The sequence below is a fragment of the Mustelus asterias genome, chromosome 12 (genome assembly GCF_964213995.1).
Source record: "Mustelus asterias chromosome 12, sMusAst1.hap1.1, whole genome shotgun sequence".
NCBI lineage: Eukaryota > Metazoa > Chordata > Chondrichthyes > Carcharhiniformes > Triakidae > Mustelus > Mustelus asterias.
The window spans coordinates 16,146,152-16,163,444 of NC_135812.1; the positions used below are offsets into that span (position 1 = coordinate 16,146,152).

At 47.6% G+C, this 17,293-nt stretch overlaps 1 protein-coding gene across 1 annotated transcript in view; it reads left to right on the forward strand.

Moving 5' to 3' along the window:
* LOC144501277 (TNF receptor-associated factor 4-like) overlaps positions 1-17,293 on the forward strand; it is a 122,142-nt gene that overhangs the window by 69,771 nt on the left and 35,078 nt on the right. The gene's annotated exons all lie outside the window — the stretch shown is intronic.

The window sequence follows — 17,293 nt, forward strand, 5'->3', positions numbered from 1 at the left end:
GAATACCTGGTGAAGAGGAACAGGCTCCTGGGGCCTAGTAGAGAAAAAAAAGCCAACGTGAAGGGTGAAGGTCACTTTGTTAGGGATGGGGGTGAAAGAGTGGGAAACCAATTGCAACAGGTGCTAAGCCCATGCCTGTCATTTGATCAGAATAACAGTACAATCACTGCCTGCTGGCACTTGCCTGGATGCCTTACCCAGGACTGGGAGTTGCCCCATTGCATAATCCCATCTTTGGAAACGGCCCATAGCCCTGCTGATAATGAAAGCCACCGCGCCGCTAAACGAGGTGGGGCAAAAAAAGCCAGTTTTCTGCGTCAGATGCCAAGAATAGTTCCTGGGAAAGGGCCCGCTGTCACTCAAAAAGCTGCCACGTAAACAACTTTGGTGGCAATTATCCCTCCGCGGAATTGCATTTCGGTGTTAGACCCGCGAGTTAAAGTTTCCCTCCGGAAGTTTACCCATGGCTCCCACTAAACAATGAAATCAATAGAATCCTCCACGCATAATTGCATCTGTTCCCTGTCGGTCCTCACTGACTGTTTAGTAGCTATCATTTTTTAATGTCATTGTTCTAAAGCCAATCTCTAAGTCAGCACAACAACATGTGCACAGTCTTGGTCTGCCCGCTTGCTTTTCAGATGCAATTCGATGACAATTAGGCCATGCTGAAAAATGGCCTGTTTTTGAATTGCGGACGTATTTATAGCTTTACATCCTGACTTGCTGTACTGCGCACTGCACCATTAGATGGTTTCTACATTCACTCTTAATTGGATTGTAACACCCTCCGCCACTTAACCCCAATCCCCCAGTGCTCAGGTTTGGTACGCTGAACACAGCAGGACAAAGGGCTCCTCAGGGTCCCCCTATTCACCATTCCTTATTGCTGTAATAACCACACCCGCCACCCCGCCCCGCCACCGTCTGTTTTGACATGTTTATATGCAGATCTTCCACCCTCATGCCTTTTGTGATTATGCTGTTGGACCCATGGTTTGAAGCTGCCATTAATCTTGCGGGAACTTTCTCTAATGCACTGTTGCCATAAATCATTCCCTGACAACCGGGCTGCGTGCAGGTCCTGGTAGGCATGGGGGCGTTTCGCAGGATCCACAAGCGTAGGCTCCACATTGAAGCTGACACAGCCTGGGCCTGAGTAATGGGCCATCGAAAGCTGGGCTCCTCAGGCTGTCGATGGTTCTAATGCTTCACTTTATTTTGATGTAGTAGTTGCCAGTTTAACAAGCTTTCATTGATCGCGCTGGTTTCTCGATACTTTTCAATTTCAAAGCTTATTTTAAGATGTGGCTTTGGAACAGAGTGAAGCCAGTTAATACCAGTGTCGTTCTCAGTTCGGATGGCCGCTCTTTTGCCTCTTGAGCTGGAAGGATGCAAGTTCAAATTAATGTGTGGCCATGAGTCTGTCACTCCATGATGATGTCTACGCGCAGTATTGAGGGAGTGCTGCATTGTCGGGGCTCACAACAGCAAAGTATTCTTTTAGCTGCTGCTTAGAGAGATGGCGAGCTGGGAGTTGCCTTGCTGTCTTGGCCAGTGAGCCTTTCGATATCAAATCAGAGTGGAATATGTCTGTGACATACTTTTTGCATGTAGTTTTAAGTTTATAAGTTGATTTATTGGCGTCACAAGTAGGCTTACATTAACACTGCAATAAAGTTAGTGTGAAAATCCCCTAGTCATCACACTCCGGGGCCTGTTTGGGTACACTGAGGGAGAATTTAGCATGGCCAAGACACCTAACCAACACATCTTTCGGACTGTGGGAGGAAACCGGAGCACCCGGAGGAAACCCACGCAGACCCGGGGAGAACATGTAGACTGCACAGACAGTGATCCAAGCCGGGAATCGAACCCGGCTCCCTGGCACTGTGAGGCCTTCACGACACACGACAGTGCAGAGTCGCTGAGCCGAAACTGATAGCCAAGTTCCGCACACATGAGGATGGCCTAAACCGGGATGTTGGATTTATGTCACATTATCAGTAACCCCCACAGCTTGCCTCCTGGGCTTGCAGAATCTCACTAGCTGTTGTCTGGAGACAATACACATCTCTTTAACCTGTGTTTAATGTTCCCTCCACCCACATTGTCTGTACCTTTAAGACCTGGCTGGATTCGCATTCTAATCAGCATTCTGCAACTTGATTTTGTCTGTTTGCACTGTTTGAGAGCACATTTCCACTCCATCTGACGAAGGAGCAGTGCTCCAAAAGCTTATGGTATTTGCTACCAAATAAACCTGTTGGACTTTAACCTGGTGTTGTGAGACTTCTTACTGTGAGGCAGCAGAGCTACCCACTGTGCCACCGGGCCGCCCTATGTAAAACGAATTAAAATTTAATTTTGTGTTGAGTTTCCCAACGAAACCTCCTCCTTCAGCTTGTGATGCCTAGAGCCACAGACCTGATTTGAATTGGGTTCATCCAGTTTGAATGATAGGTTTCTGCTATTTGTAAAATGTTTTGATGGTGGAGCCCTGTCACTTCCTCCCAACATTTTGTGTGGGGTCATCATTTAGCTTGTACAAGTGTGCCATGATTCCTGTGTTCAGGTAGGTTTTACCCATCCCCACCACGTGATAATGATTTTAAGCAAACTTGCGAGAGATGAGGATGGGGTATGGGGGATACTGCAACATTCTTCACTGACTATCAGGCCCTTATCATTGTTGCCGGTCGCCCCTGATTCGAGGTGTCACCCACTCCAGGCTATGAGTTTCTCCTGAGTCTTTGTGAGGCGACCCAGGCCTCGTATCCAGTCCAGTAAAGTTGATTTTGCAGTTTAGCCTGAATGCTTGTGGAGTTGATTTTTTAAGAAGGACACAAGGATGGTACACTGGTCAGCACTGCCGCTGTCTTGTAGTGCCAGGGACCCGGGTTCAATTGCAGCCTCAAGTCATTGCGTGTGGAGTCGATTTTAAGGAGGGCACTGGCATTTGTTTCACAGTCCGCCCATCTTCCCTCCGTTCTATGGCTCAAACCAACCCCCCACCCCCATCACAACCCCATTGAACCTGGAGGGTGCAGCCAGAGACATTGCAGAAGAAATTCCTTTAGCATCTGAATCATCCCCTGGGGCAATGACCCTGCATTGACGAGTTGGCATGCCTTGCCTAACTGAGACAACAGGTAGACCTCGAAAGGTAAAACCTCACTAGCGATGACGTGTTCAGCTTCTGCTTTGTTTTCGTAGCTCGCTTCAGAGTGCGAGCAAGGAAGAAAGCATCCCAATGGCAGGAAGATGTGTCTAGTCTGGCCAACAATACAGTGTTGTGAGTAAACAGAATGATGCAGTGCTAACCTTCTGGCCCATTTCACTTAAACAAGAGCCAACTGACTTCATTTTTAAATGATGAAGTGTTGACATTTGTGAGCAAGCGTTTGCGTTTTTTTTTAAACATTTGTTCAACGTGGTTTAACTTGTGTTTCCTGGTCTCTCTCAAATGTCAAAACAGCGGGAGGAAATACTCTTGGAAACTTTACAGGTCGAGCAGTCATCCAAGGAGCGAGCTGCAATGTGTTTTGTCTCCACTCCAGCGAGGAAGAAATGTTCCATCAGTTATTAATGGAAATGCGACAAATTTGCAAGGATGCAGGCAACCCTCTGACCTAATTAACCCTTTCAAAGACTGTTTGCAAGTGATGTACTTTTATATTAAGGCAGAGTTCAGGGCACAAGGTGAATTACAAATGCTTTTAGTTTTGGAGACAGGTTTGTAGCAGAGTGTGGTGAACCATCGTTGGTTCCCACTAGATAGTAACTAGTGAATCAGAGACCGCAAAGCAGACTACAAACTCTACCCAGGTTATCTGACCCACCAGGTTGGAATACATTGAATCAGAAGGGTGACCAGTACGGGTTTAAACAGGTCATGCAAATGATAGTGTGGTGGCGTAGTGGTTAACACTGCTGCCTCACAGTGCCAGGGACCTGGGTTTGATTCCTGGCTTGCGTCAGTGCCTGTGCGGAGTCTGCACATTCTCCCCGTGTTTGCATGCGTTTCCTCCGGGTGCTCCGGTTTCCTCCCATAGTCCGAAAGATGTGCAGGTTAGGTGCATTGGCCGTGCTAAATTCTCCCTCAGTGTACCCGAACAGGCGCCGCAGTGTGGCGACTAGAGGATTTTCCACAGTAATTTAATTGCAGCGTTAATGTAAGCCTACTTGTGACGATAATAAATAAATAAGTCATACGTTCATTACAACAAAGAAGGAAGCCCTTCGGCCCATTGAATCTATGTCAGCTCTTTAGAGCAATGCAGTGCATCCCTTTCCCTAGCTTTATGCTTTGTATCTCTACAAGTTTATTCCTCTCAAGTGACTATAAAAGTTCAGAAAATGAAATAAAATAAAAGAGTCCAACTCTTTTATTTTAAAAAAGCAGTTAAATGTAAATTTAAAATAAAATGCCCTGCCTTTAATCACCCATCACTCACTCCTGATATTAAAACTGCAGTAAGGACACTATAAAAACTAATTTATTGTAAACCCCTAATCTAGCTAGCACCAGGAAACGGCTGCGTCAGTATCATCTTCATTTTAGTTCATCATAAGAATAGTTCTCCATTTTCTTAAGACTTCAAATCATCACTGCGGTTCTCTCAATTGCAAGTCATTTTTCAGTGTGCTCAGAATATTGGACAATTGGAGATACAAAATTTCTACCTTCTTTGGACTTTTTCTCCGTTTCTTGCTCTCCTGAAGATGTTAATTCCTTGCCGGGGTACTGCTGTATGTGTTTGGGTAACTATTAATAGCTTCCCCCACACAGGAGTCCAAAGATGCATGGGTTAGGCGTATTGGCCAGGCTGAATTGCCCCTTAGTGTCCCAAGGACGGCACGGTGGCACAGTGGTTAGCACTGCTGCCTTACAGCAGCAGGGACCTGGGTTCGATTCCGGTTTGGGTCACTGTCTGTGTGGAGTCTGCACGTTCTCCCCAAGTGTGCATGGATTTCCTCCGGGTGCTCCTCCCACACTCCAAAGATATGCGGCTTAGGTTGATAGGCCATGGTAAATTGTTCTTTAGTGTCAGGGGGTTAGTAAGGTAAATAAGTAGGGTTATGGGGTTAGGGCCTGGGTGGGATTGTGGTCGGTGCAGACTCGATGGGCCGAATGGCCTCCTTCTGCACTGGAGGGATTCTATGATTCTAAAATCTGCAGGTTAGATGGATTAGCCATGGTAAGTGTGTGGGGTAACGGGGATAAAGTTAAAGTTTATTTATTAGTCACAAGTAAGGCTTACATTAACACTGCAATGAAGTTACTGTGAAATTCCCCGAGGGAATGGGGATAGGACAGGGGAGAGGGCCTGGGTAAGATACTCTGTCAGAGAGATGGTGCAGACTCAATGGGCTGAATGGCCTCTTTTGCACTACAGGTATTCTGTAGTTCAATCTTCACCCACAAGAATGGGCAGAGAGTGTCCAAAGACAACTTGAATGCGGAGGGCATTTGCCAAATCTGTAAGACGTGGATATTAAACGCACCTATCGTCCAAACAATCGGATTAGAGTTCAGCTGAATTTCAGGCTGTGGGATTAGGCTTCAACAAGGATTAAATAGTAATTACTGAAAAAGTCCAGGAAACTGCAGCTATGCCCAGTTAAGTACCAAAACAGATTTTATTTGCTTTTCTCAAAGAGGATCCAAAGTGAAGGATAGATTGCAGTGAATTTAGTGTTTAGACACTTAGACTGAGAGAGAAAGGGGGTTCCGTGCATCTGCACAGCTATAGAATAAGTATGTTATACGGTAGGAGTGTGTTTTGCATAGTTTCTCCATTCTCAAAAGATTTAAACAATGAACATTATGTTGTTTTGGGCAGGGATCAGCAATGGATTTTGGTGCCAAGGTCGCATTCCGAATTCACAAATCAGATTCAGTGAACCAGGTGGTTGCTCTGGGACTTGTTTTTCTTAGATTCCCTGCAGTGCCGAAGAGGCCATTCGGCCCATTGAGATCACACCTCCCTGACAGCATGTCTTACCCAGGCCCTCTTCCCCCACCCTAACCTGACACATTTGCCATGGCAAATCCCCTAACCTGCACATCTTGGGACACCAAGAGACAACTTACCATGGCCAATCCACCTAACCCACACATTGGAGGAAACCGGAGCACCTGGAGGAAACCCATGCAAACGCGGGGAGAACGTGCAGACTCCACACAGACAGTCACCCAAGGCCGGAATTGAACCCGGGTCCCTGGCACTGTGAGGCATCAGTGCTAACCACCGTGCCACCATTGATTGATGTTTGCAGATACCTTTTCTAATGGCCTGATTGCATGCTTGTGCTCCAAAAGAGATCCTACCTTTGCATTTCTGAGGTATAGATTATAAGACATCTTTAAAATTGGAATAAAGCTTGCAGGGCGGATGATGGAGTGGGGAATTTGTCGTTTCTGCGCAGAGCTATTCTTTAAGCTCCAAGTTGCTGATCAAATGAATTTTCAGTCACCTTTTAGATACTTGAGGATCTTATAGTAGGCTCTGTAGTGGAATATCACTTTGGTCCTTGAATGTAAAGCACATTGATAGCCTAATGTTGTAATATGATCGTGTGGAGAAACTTCTGGAATCTAGATGATCCCATTGAATTTGCCTCCAATTGAACTCATCTGTTAGAACCACGTCAAAAAGGTGGTCTGTGCACAGGTGAGGAAATCGGTACCAATATATCGAAGCAGGAACTGATGAAATGAACAAGGTTAGCCAAGCTATTGGCACAAATCCAGCCCTCTCAGGCTGTGGGAGGTAATTAGGTGGATTTTGTGTGATTGGGAGCAGTGGGTTGCACTACTCGCTGCTTCTGGAACATAGGAGCAGGAGGAGGCCATTCAGCCCTTCAAGCCTGCTCTGTCCTTCATCACGATCATGGCTGACCGTCCAACTCAATAGCCTAATCCTGCTTTCTCCCCATAACTTTTGATCCCGTTCGCCCCAAGTGGTCCATCCAGCCGCCTCTTGAATACATTCAATGTTTTGGCATCAACTACTTCCTGTGGTAATGAATTCCACAGGCTCACCATTCTTTGGGTGAAGAAATTTGTCCTCATCTCCGTCCTAAATGGTCTACCACGAATCCTCAGACTGTGACCCCTGGTTCTGGACTCCCCCCACCAACAGGAACATCCTTCCTGCATCTACCCTGTCTAGTCCTGTTAGAATTTGAATTAGAAGTGTTAGAAAGACACTTTTGTACACGGAGGCACCCAAATATATGGTTCTGATGTTCCAAGATTTATGGGGACACTGAAATAAGTGCAACAAATTCTACACGTTCTCCCTGTGTCTGCGTGGGTTTCCTCCTACAGTCCAAAAGACGTGCTAGTTAGATGCAATGGCCATGCTAAATTCTCCCTCAGTGTACCTGAACAGGTGCCGGAGTGTGGCGACTCGGGTAATTTCATTGCAGTGTTAATGTAAGCCTACTTGTGACACTAATAAATAAACTTAAAGCTAAGTGGTGAAAGGCAGGATTGAAACTTTACCTTGAGGCCTTTGTTAAAGATTTTAACAATATTCCATATCCACTGGGCTAGTTTTTAAAATATAATCTATTTCAAACCTTCAGAATATTGGATTCTGACTGTATCCTTGTATCCTGCTTTAATTTATTTTTTAAATTTAAAAAAAATTAAGAATGACATTGCTTTAACTTTATTAAAAAGTTCGGAGTGTTGATTGAAGCTCAGGAATGGGGCATTAAGAATGAGGAAGACTATCTAATTTAACAAGTGACAATCTATTATGTATTACAATGGTTATTAAACTCCCTGTCTGTGCGTGCTCATCACTGTCATTTATCAATGACCGTTCTCTGTCCAAAAGCTATTATTTTGCTCCAACAGCTTTATTATTTTCCAATTGCACTGTCTGACTTCACACACTGATGAAAGGTGATCTGTCCACTTTGATAGATTTTATCATTGCAGCTTTAAAGGGGTCTGCATCGTGCTTTTCAGATTTTTCTTTCAAAAGAATGAAAGTAATTTGCATTGCTCCAGTCTCCCTCAACACGAGTGGGAGTTATCTGGGTGGAGTGGTGCACGTGTGTGGGGCACCCATGTGTATGGGGAGGGGGCCGCCACCCACGTGCCTGGGGGGAGGGTGGGGGCGCCACCCACGTGCTTGGGGGGAGGGTGGGGCGCCACCCATGTGCCTGGGGGGAGGGTGGGGGCACCACTCACGTGTCTGGGTGGGGGGGGGGGGGAGGGTGGTGGGGGCGCCACCCACGCATCTGGGGGGGGAGGTTGGGGGCGCCACGCACGTGTCTGGGGGGAGGGTGGGGGCACCACCCTCACGTCTGGGGGGGGGAGGTTGGGGGCGCCACCCACGTGTCTGGGGGGAGGGTAGGGGCACCACCCACGCATCTGGGGACGGTGGGGGTGCCATCTGGGGGGGAGGGTGGGGGCGCCACCCACGTGTCTGGGGGGAGGGTGGGGGCGCCACTCACGTGTCTGGGGGGGGGGGGGGCGCCACCCACGTGCTTGGGGGGAGGGTGGGGGCGCCACCCATGTGCCTGGGGGGAGGGTGGGGGCGCCACTCACGTGTCTGGGGGGGGGGGGGGTGAGGGGGGGGGGCGCCACCCACGCATCTGGGATGGGGAGGGTGGGGGCGCCACCTACATGACTGGGGGGGGGGGGGGAGGTTGGGGGCGCCACCCACGCATCTGGGGACGGAAGGGGTGCCATCTGGGGGGGAGGGTGGGGGCGCCACCCACGTGTCTGGGGGGAGGGTGGGGGCACCACCCACGCATCTGGGGACGGTGGGGGTGCCATCTGGGGGGGAGGGTGGGGGCGCCACCCACGTGTCTGAGGGGGAGGGTGGGGGCGCCAACCACGTGCCTTGGGGGAGAGGGTGGGGGCACCAACCATGTGCCTTGGGGGAGAGGGTGGGGCACCAACCACGCGTCATGGGGGGGGGAGGGTGGGGGCACCACCCACACGTCTGGGGGGGAGGGTGGGGGCGCCACCCACACCTTTATGTGGTTTATCTATTTAACTAGCATCCTTTAAAACTATCCAGTTAAGTTGCCAAGTCTAACGGAAGAAATCCATTGCTGGGCACTCACAGTTAATTTGTACACTCCCAGACCATGATTATGCAAAGCTTACATATTGTCAGATGTTTGGCGTGACGATATTATACATAGTGCCTCAAAATGCATCCACACTTCAAGGCATTAGAAGGTTGCTGAGAACTCCAGAAGCCGTGCCCCAGATTCCTCTTGAGCTTTTATTTTCTTGCCTGTCCTCCTAATACTGAAGCTTTGAGGTACTGTTCTCCGCATGACACTCGCTTTCCTGCACTTTGCCCAAGTGCTGATTTTTCTTTGGTGTTGGCTCTGTGTTTTGGCCAGAGGCTGCCGCGTGAACACCTCGTGGCATGAAGCAGCTGTCCCCACCAAATGCCAGATTCTCCACGATGCTGCTCGGAAAGCACGTTTGGAAGACCATGGTGTGAAGATGTCGAGACTCACTTCAACAATGCCTGGTGCTGCCCCCCAGAGTTCAGGATGGAGGCTGACAGCAACCCTGGAACTTCACAGCCGTGGGTTGTGGGGGGTGGGGAGCAAATGCAGGGGGACCTTCCAGCTTCGGCGTCTTGGAGGGGGATCCCATCTTCCAGCTTCAGAACATTCCCGGAGATCTGTCTTCAGGAGGTGCACCTTCTCTTTCTTCAGTCGCGGGGTCTGCGATGTTGGGCTCGTTTACAATACAATGGCGGACTGCGCACCATCCAGGCCTGCCCCGCCACGTGGCTACGGTGTTAATTAATGAGGTCGGGTTGGAAGATTTTCCCACCAGCCTCTGCAGTGGGAAACACTCCATGTTTCCGCCCTCACCATGGCACTTAATCCCAAAATGGGAGAATTCCGCCCACCACTTGTGGCCGGAGTACCATCTATCCGAAGTCTAATCCATCAACATTTGCTACGTGATGCAAAGCGTAAGTGCCAGAGACACAGCTGGAAAGCCTTTGGTGCCAGTGTAATTCCCACATCTACTCCAAGTACCTAAACAGCAGAGTAATGAATTGGGGTGAAGTAGTGTGTTGAACTTTCCATCCACAAACCAGCCGATCGATTTGTACAGAAATGCACAAAGCTTGTTAAGCCAGGTCAGCCCATCCTAAAGTTCACTGTCCGCCTCTGTTCCTTTTATGTTGTGTATCTACAGTGATGACTTTAATAAATAACTTCTAGTGGTTTGCAATGTTTGAAGCAGCTGTATTAAAAATTGCAGCAGTGTCCTTTTCACAAAGAACAAAGAAAATTACAGCATAGGAACAGGCCCTTCGGCCCTCCAAGTCTGCACCGACCATGCTTTCCCACTGAACTAAATCCCCCACCCTTCCTGGGACCATATCCCTCTATTCCGAACAAAGAAAATTACAGTACAGCAACAGGAGGTGATGGCCTAGTGGTATTATCGCTAGACTATTAATCCAGAAACTCAGTTAATGTTTTGGGGACCTGGATTCGAATCCCGCCACGGCAGGTGATAGAATTTGAATTCTACAAAAAAAAAATCTGGATTTAAGAATCTACTGATGACCATGAAACCATTATTGATTGTTGGAAAAACCCATCTGGTTCACTAATGCCTTTAGGGAAGGAAATCTGCTGTCCTTATCCGGTCTGGCCTACATGTGACTCCAGAGCAATGTGGGGGATTCTCAATTGCCCTTGGGCAACTACGGATGGGCAATAAATGCTAGCCAGCCAGTGACATCTGTGTCTCATGAGTACATTTTTTTTTTAAAAAGGCCCTTTCGTTCATTTTTTTTTTGTGGCTAAATCTGTTCATGCCAAAAGACTATTTTGAGGCACCAGCAGTACTGCAGTTCATTAAAGGGGAAAAAGTAGTTTTCTAGACATTGCTACTCTGTTAATGTGGCTGCTTGATGCAGATTTATTCAAAGATGTGATGTCTCTTACGAGATTAAAGAAACCGTCTGTTGCATGGATGTGGGAATTTTCAGGGTGCGTGAGGATACATAGAGCAGGTCCCTGAGAAACATATTAGTAATTTTAATCTCACCCTTTTGGGTGGATGACGGGCCTGAATTGTGGCTTTTTGATTCTCTTTTCTTGCTTTGTTCAGTGATTTGGAACAAATGCCTTGATGAGCTTCAAAGGCTGGAACAGGATCTAAGTGGGACTGCTTGGCAAATGTTTCATCTTTACAACATTCAACTTCATTTTCTCAATAGAAAACTGTGCTGTCTTAATTAACTGCATAATGTGCCAAAAGCATATTGTAAGAATCTCTGGCTCCCTCCAATGGTTCTGCTTTTTATTGAGCAAGATTCTCACTCTCGATTCGCTGGTCATTCCATAGTTTGCCCGTGTCGGAGCAGGACTTTACTTCCAAGTGCATTTTGTCGCAACGACAGCACTTTGGGATGCAGAGACGGAGGGAGAGAGTAGGTGGTGAAGTGTTCCTTTATTCATTCATGGTACATGGGTGTCGCTGGCTGGCCAGCATTTATTACCCATCCCTAGTTGCCCAATGGCAGTTGAGAGTCAACCACTTTGCTGTGGCTCTGTCACATGTAGGGTAAGGATGGCAGATTTCCTTCCCTATAGGACATTAGTGAACCAATTGTTTTTTCCGACAATTGACAATGGTTTCATGGTCATCAGTAGATTCTTCATTCTAGATATTTTTTACTGAATTCAAATTCCACCATCTGCTGTGGTGGGATTCGAACCTGGGGCCTCAGAACATTAGTTGAGTTTCTGGATTAATAGTCTGGTGATAATACCACTAGGCCACTGCCTCCCCAATTCTGAATTTATACATCTACCCTTCCCTGATCACTGTGCAACAGCATAGGTGCCAAGTGAGGACTGGACTAGAGCAAGGATACTCTTTCTATTCAAATACAAGCTCGCTAACTGTCAGGACTCCTATTGGAATATGACCTCGTGGGCAATGGATTGGAAAATGTTCTGCTTACCGATGGGATGGGGTGAATCCTAGGAAGGACATGGCAGTCTCTTGATTTGATTTGGTTTATTATTGTATCATGTATTGGGATACAATCAAAAGTATTGTTTCTTGCATGCGATACAGACAAAGCATACCGTTCATAGAGAAGGAAAGGAGAGGGTGCAGAATATAGTGTTACAGTCATAACTAGTATGTAGAGAAAGATCAATTTACATTCAACTGACTTAGGGGCGGCACGGTAGCACAGTGGTTAGCACTGCTGCTTCACAGCTCCAGGGACCTGGGTTCGATTCCCGGCTTGGGTCACTGTCTGTGTGGAGTTTACACATTCTCCTCGTGACTGCGTGGGTTTCCTCCGGGTGCTCCAGTTTCCTCCCACAGTCCAAAGTTGTGCGGGTTAGCTTGATTGGCTGTGCTAAAAATTGCCCTTAGTGTCCTGAGATGCGTAGGTTAGAGGGATTAGTGGGTAAATATGTAGGAATATGGGAGTAGGGCCTGGGTGGGATTGTGGTTGGTGCAGACTCGATGGGCCAAATGGCCTCTTTCTGTACTGTAGGGTTTCTATGATTTCTATGACGGCAGCAGGGAAGAAGCTGTTCTTGAGTCGGTTGGTACGTGACCTCAGACGTTTGTATCTTTTTCCCGACGGAAGAAGGTGGAAGAGAGAATGTCTGGGATTGTGGGGTCCTTGATTGTGTGAACACCCTCGCTGATTCGCACATTTTGAAGATTGCCAGAAGCGGACGTTTTGGAGACGTTTGCCTGTGGATTTGGTTAGTGCAGTCATATGACCATTTAGGACAACTCTTGACATCCTGACCAGTTGACTGTCAACAGCTAATCAATGAACATTACACTAACCCGACAGTGTTGTTTAAAAAACAAAGGTAATTATAGGCCAGGGGCATCAATCAGCTGCGCAAGTGTGAAGTGCTTTTGTGGGGTGCACTTGAGCAGAGAGTGCTGTTATTAGTATGCACTTAATAGAGTGGGCTTCAATAGAAATTCATCTGAAGGGGCTGGGGTGGCGGGGTGGGGGGTGGTGGATTGTGAAGTTAAATAATAAAGCGTTTAACAGCTATATAGAAAAGCTTAAATTGGTGCGAGAGCGCGGAATTGGATTTAATTGTCTATCCGCACACTTGTCACATTGTTTGTAGTGCCACACTGGATACAGTCATTGACAATTTAGCAGCGTTTGGCTTCCAATTTGGATTTAAACGGCGGCAAAGTTTGCAGATATGGGAATCGTCTCCCATCGTCCACCTAAACCCCAACTGAATAAATATTGAACGTGGGAGAATTTAGTCATTAGCTGCAGATTATTGCTCAGTAAACCTCAGTGATTGCACTGAAGGAGTAGTGATCAGGATTTAGACACTATTAAGACAGTAACACACCGGAGTATCATGACATAAAAGAGCTTGAAAGCTATATAGGATGAACACGCATATGCCGGAACTTTACCGTCCTGCCTGCTATGGTATTCGGAGCGGGTGAGGGATGGACCGTAGATGACCTCGGGCGGGATTTTACGGTTTTGGGATGAGCGAGGCTGTAATATCCCGCCCATAGTCTTTTTCCCAGGGAAGGGGAATTGAAAACTAGAGGGCATAGGTTTAAGGTGAGAGGGGAAAGATTTAAAAGGGACCTGAGGCGCAACTTCTTCACACAGAGGAATGAGCTGCCAGAGAAAGTGGTTGAGGCCGGTATAATAGCAGCATTTAAAAAGCATTAGGATAAGTACATGGACGGGAAAGGATTCGAGGGATATGGGCCAAACACAGGCAATTGGGACTAGCTGGGAGGGCACCATGGTCGGCATGGGCCAGTTGGGCCGAAGGGCCTGTTTCCGTGTTGTATTGTTCTATGACGATCAAATCCTCTGTGCGTACATAACATTTGTTTACATCGTAGAATAACCTTTTCCAAATGTAATATATATATTTAAAGAATGAATTATTGCAAAGCAATGGGGGGAAAAAGCACGGGGGTGGGATTAATTGGATAGGTCTTTCCGAGTAGCCTCTCACTCGATGGGCCGAATAGTCATCTTTGGAATGATGCTGCTATCCGAGCACTTGTGTCATCTTCGGGATTGGACAGCTGTTAGGGATCGACAGCAATGAATTGGGTTTATGTAGAACCTTTAATATAAAACATCTCAAAGTGCTTCCCAGGAGCATTATAAAACAAATTATGCTAGTGGGCCACATAAGACGTTGGCTCTGATGATCAAACGCTTGGCTTCGTGTGTGCTGGCTTGGCGTGCAATGCATTCTGGGTGTTGGCTGTGGAACAGAGATAATGGAAATCAATCACAAGATAGTCCCCAGGATGGATCACACTGTCTGATCGTTTCCCTCCAATTTCCTTCTCTCCTGCCCTGAAGGTGCTGACTTGCTGTGTGTGTGTTTTAGTTGGAAACACAATCTCGTTTTATTCCTTCTTGAAATTTTCTGCACTTCTCCTAATTTTCTCCTTTCATCTCGAAGACACTACTCCACTGTCGGCGTGCACCTCCCATGCTCTGGGGGGCTTCTGCCACCGCCGCTGTGTCAAACTCTGGGTAAACTGACAAGGCCGAGAGATGGTGTGGGGGTTGGAGGGCATGAGGAGAGAGAGAGAGAGAGAAAGGGAGGGCTAATTTTAGAGCAGGCCTGATCAACCGTGCCACCCATAGTGAGCATTATCCTGGGTCTCTGGATTACTAGTCCAGTGACAATACCCCACACCATCGCCTCCCCATAGCTGTTGGTGTTTTGTCACTATAACAATATAACAAGCGGGGCGGCACGGTGGCAAAGTGGTTAGCACTGCAGCCTCACAAGCACCAAGGACACGAGTTCGATTCCCGGCTTGGGTCACTGTCTGTGTGGAGTGTGCGCATTCTCCCCGTGTCTGCCTGGGTTTCCTCTGGGTGCTCCGGTTTCCTCCCACAGTCCAAAGATGTGCAGATTAGGTTGATTGGCCATGCTAATTTGCTCCTTAGTGTCAGGGGGATTGGTAGGGTAAATATGTGGGGTTACGGGGATAGGGCCTGGGTGGGATTGTTGGCCGAATGGCCTCCTTCTGCACTGCAGGGATTTTATGATATAATTAACTGCTTTCACAAAATGAAGCCACGCGGGATGCTGGAACTCCGGTCACTGCTCGCCGACAGTTAAAGCAACACCTCTTTTTCCCCCCTCTCTCCATGTGTTTCAGTTTCCCGAGGGTCTTCTCCACTGAGGGCACCAATCCAAGCAAGTTGCCTGAATGTCACCAAAAAAGGACTGGTGTCCAAGTTGACTTGTGCCATTTGGGAAATTAAGGGTCAATAGTTTTTTTTCTAATGGCTTTTTAAGAATCAGAGAATCCCTACAGTGCAGAAGGTGGCCATTCGGCCCATCGAGCCTGTACTGATGACAATCCTACCCACACCCGATCCCCTTAACCGCATGTATTTACCCTACTAATCTCCCTGATACTAAGGGACAATTTAGCGTGGCCAATCCATCTAACCCGCACATCTTTGGACTGTGGGAGGAAGCCGGAGCACCCGGAGGAAACCCACGTAGACACTGGGAGACCGCGCAGACTCTACACAGATAGTGACCCGAGGCCGGAATCGAACCCAGGTTTCTGGCGCTGTGAGGCAGCAGTGCTAACCACTGCCACCATGCTGCTTAATCAGCTGTTGCATTACAGGGGTTTCCCTGCCAGGCTGAGACGCCCCCCCCCCCCCCCCGCCTTCACTTGCATACTATTCACACTGTGTTCAGTAAGGATCAGTTGAGTGCATGAAAAATGCCTCCTGCTAGGAGTTCCCCATCCTTTCCAGTTGACCTGACTGATTCCACACCGTAATCAATAAACTCAGCACAGATTGGAGACTTGATAAGCTACAGCCTTTGGGGGGGATAATACATTGTTGTGGGTTCCTCGAATGGCAGGATTGTCGTATGAGGAGAGAGTGGCTCGACCGGGCCTGTATTCACTGGAATTTAGAAGAACGAGAGGGGAAGCTGACTGAAATGTATAAAATTCTGACAGGGCTGGACAGGAGTGGGTGCAGGGACGCTGCTTTCTCTGGCTGGAGGGTCTGGAACAGGGGGTCAGAGTCTCATGATACGGAGTAGGCCATTCAGGACTGAGATAGGGAGAAACTTCTTCACTCTGAGGGTGGTGAACCTGTGGAATTCTCTACCACAGAAAGCTGTGGAGGTCGGATCACTGAATATATTAAAGAAGGAAATAGATAGATTTCTAGACTCCGGTGTCAAGGGGTATGGGGACAGCTTGGGAATATGGCGTTGAAACAGAGAATCAGCCACGATCATATTGAATGGCAGAGCAGGCTTGAAGGGCTGAATGGCCTACTCCTGTACCTATTTTCTGTGTTTCTGTAAGGGGAGGTGAAGGGAAAGAGAGAAACTGCTTCTCTGTTTTTCCACCTCTTTATTCCTTCAAGCTGTAAGTGTTCACAGCAGTTTACAAAGAAGATTTTTGCAGTTATTACATGCAGTTGCACGACAGATTCAAAGTTTTTCGCCAACCCAGTCGCAGAGAAGCGGCTGTTAAATGGATCTTTTCATTAATATAAAACAAATGTTGATCCACGTGCAGACATAAAAAAATTAATGATTCTTTTAATCCACATTTACTGAAATAGAATAAACAAAACTTTTAAGAGGAAAAAGCAGTGGAAGTCTGTACCAGCCCTGCTGACATTTCAGGGAGTTTGCCTGGGGGAAGGTGTGATTACATTTGGAGTTCGCCTGATAAGCAAGAGTCAGCTGTCATCTTCCTTCACGGCACGGTGGCACAGTGGTTAGCACTGCTGCCTCACAGCGCCAGGGACCTGGGTTCAATTCCTGGCTTGGGACACTGTGCGGAGTCTGCACGTTCTCCCCATGTCTGCGTGGGTTTCTGCCGGGTTCTTTGGTTTCCTCCCACAGTCCGATGATGAGGGTTAGGTGGATTGGCCATGCTAAATTGTCTTCGTATCTCTCAAGATGTGTAGGTTTTGGGGATTAGTGGGTAAATATGTAGAGTTACCGGGATAGGGCCTGGGTAAGATGCACTGATCGAGAGTTGGTGCAGACTCAATGGCCTCCTTCTGCACTGTAGGGATTCCACGCTAAAATTCTCCCTCAGTGTACCCGAACAGACGCCGGAGTGTGGCGAGTCGGGGATTTTCATAGTAACTTCATTGCAGTGTTAATGTGAGCTGCTTTGTTGATTTTGATTTGATTTATTATTGTCACATGTGTTGGGATACAGTGAAAAGTATTGTTTCTTGCGTGCTATACAGACAAAGCGTACGGT